Raw genomic sequence first — 2,507 nt, 5'->3', positions numbered from 1 at the left:
AAAATGAGTCAACAGGGAGACCAAATGATCAGGTGTTAAACTGTTACCTGTTGTAATATTAGTGGACGCAGATCGCCAGGCCTTTCCTCCGCGGCATCCTCTGTTGCATGGGTTTGCAGTGCCAACCTTTGGTTTCTTAGGGACCTGTTAAGATCCCCAATGCACTCTTTACTCTTGTTTGGTTGGTTTTGACTGTGTACATAGTAGTTAGATCCAAGCAAACACAAAATCACTATAATACCTATATCCCTATCTTAAAACAGCCTCTATTATTTCTTGGTGCCAGCCATCTCGTTTCCGAGCCCAATCCTAGTGGCCTCCTTCCACGGACTCTGTGTGCTTCTGGTAGCTCCGGCCTATGGTGCAATTTGCTGGTTGGTTAAACTCTGCCTATGTGCAAGGCATTTGTACACAAAAATACCATATGCTACTGTATACATTGTCTTGCATTGAGTAATTACTCAGTGTAATTAACTGTTTACATAATGTACATGAGCAGTTAATCAATATAGTCACTCAAGTTGGCAAACTGGAGGACTGACATAATTTGAAGAAAAGCAATAAGGACTGCTTAGATCATTAAGTGCCCCTTAGATATGAAGGGGCTTAAAACGTTTGTGGAAGAGTGGAACTATGAAGATTATAGAACTTGTCCAAGAATTTTGAAGCCGGATCCATGTTTATGCCAGTCTTTAAAATGCTCCCTTCTCTCTGGGCTTTGTTTGGGGCGGTAAATTGAAAACAGAACATATCGAAACTGACAAGAAATGTTCCATTGGGACCGCTTGTTTGTTCCTTTAAAGCTTTATTGGTCACTGATTTCAAGACCTGGTGGGGTGGAGGGTCTGTGTTGGGCTGCTAACCCCGAGGTCAGCAGTCTGGGAACACCAGCTGCGCTCCTCGCAGAACGATGGGCCTTTTTACTCTTTGAAAGAGTTACAGCCCTAGAAGCCCACAGGTCCTGTCGACCATGTCTGATGGGGCGCGCTGAGGCAGAACCGACGCTATGGCAGGGGGTTCGGTTTTTTGAGCGGATCAAGGTAGATACAAAAAGCAAGACGTAGTCTGCATCTTCAAGGAATGTAGAATCTGAAAGGTATTTTGACTCTTCTTTGGAGATTAAGGTTGGTGGTAGTGTTGCCAGGTGCCGTGGAGTTGGTTCGGACGTGGTGACCCCGTGTGCGGAACACTGCCTGAGCCCGCGCCAGCGGCTCAGTGTCAGAGGAGGTCATATTTTGACCCTCGTCAACCATGTTAATCAGTCTTCCTCTTTGTCACCTAAGGGAAGGTAGATTTTATTCAAAAGGACATTGACTCATTCACTCGTTCATCTTTGGGGTGAGGGGAAGAGGGAGGGCAGGGGGAGGTGGGAGGGTTGTTGGAGGTGTCAGAGAGTCAGCGCTGACTCAGGGCAACCCTATGGACAAAGGAGCGCAGCCCGGCCCCTTGTTACATGGGAGCCGCTGTGTGCATCCATTGTGCTTAAGGGCTCCCTTCTCTTCTGGCCTGCTACTTCGAGAAGCATGGTGGGGAGGTGATAGGTAATGTAAAATGTAGCAAAAGATGGCCTGAGATGCACCTGGCTAAGTCTTTAAAAGTTTTACCACCTACTTTAAAAACTCAGATCAAGGAGCTCTTTAACCTTAAAATTTAAGGTTAGACAAGAGGAAAGTAAAAGGAAATAAAGGAAAGAGCTAGGAGGCAAGGGGCATTTATAGAGGTCTAAATAAAGGCATGTGCATATGTAAATATATATATGAGGATGGGGAAATAGATTTATGTGCATATATTTGTAGGTTTAGTATTAAGGTAGCAGATGGACACTGGGCCTCCACTCAAGTACACCCTCAATGCAAGAATACTTTGTGCTATTAAACTGGCATTCCATGATGCTTGCCTCCCCAATATGATCGTTGAAGACAAATGGGTACATAAGCAAATGTGGTGAAGAAAGCTGATGGTACCCAGCTATCAAAAGATATAGCATCTGGGGTTTTAAAAGCTTGAAGATAAAACAAGCAGCCATCTAGCTCAGAAGCAATAAAGCCCACTTGGAAGAAGCACACCAGCCTGTGTGATCACGAGGTGCCAAAGGGATCAGTTATCAGGCATCAAAGAACAAAAAAATCATATCATTGTTTGCTCACCTCCCAGATATGATTGCTGAAGACAAATGGATGCATAAGCAAATGTGGTGAAGAAAGCTGATGGTGCTCGGCTATCAAAAGATATAGCGTCTGGGGTCTTAAAGGCTTGAAGGTAAACAAGCAGCTATCTAGCTTGGAAGCAACAAAGCCCACATGGAAGAAGCACACGAGGCATTGAAGGGATGAGGTATCAGACATCAAAGAAAAAAAATCATATCATTGTGAATGAGGGGGAGTGCAGAGTAGGGACCCAAAGCCCATCTGTAGGCACCTAGACATCCCCTTATGGAAGGGTCTTGGGGAGGAGATGAGCCTGTCAGGGTGCAATGTAGCAATGATGAAATATACAACTTTCCTCTA

Source organism: Echinops telfairi, unplaced genomic scaffold (assembly GCF_000313985.2).
Source record: "Echinops telfairi isolate 266 unplaced genomic scaffold, ASM31398v2 ScPeMD7_1;HRSCAF=3_0, whole genome shotgun sequence".
In the NCBI taxonomy this organism is placed as follows: Eukaryota; Metazoa; Chordata; class Mammalia; order Afrosoricida; family Tenrecidae; genus Echinops; species Echinops telfairi.
This window is presented reverse-complemented; position numbering follows the sequence as displayed.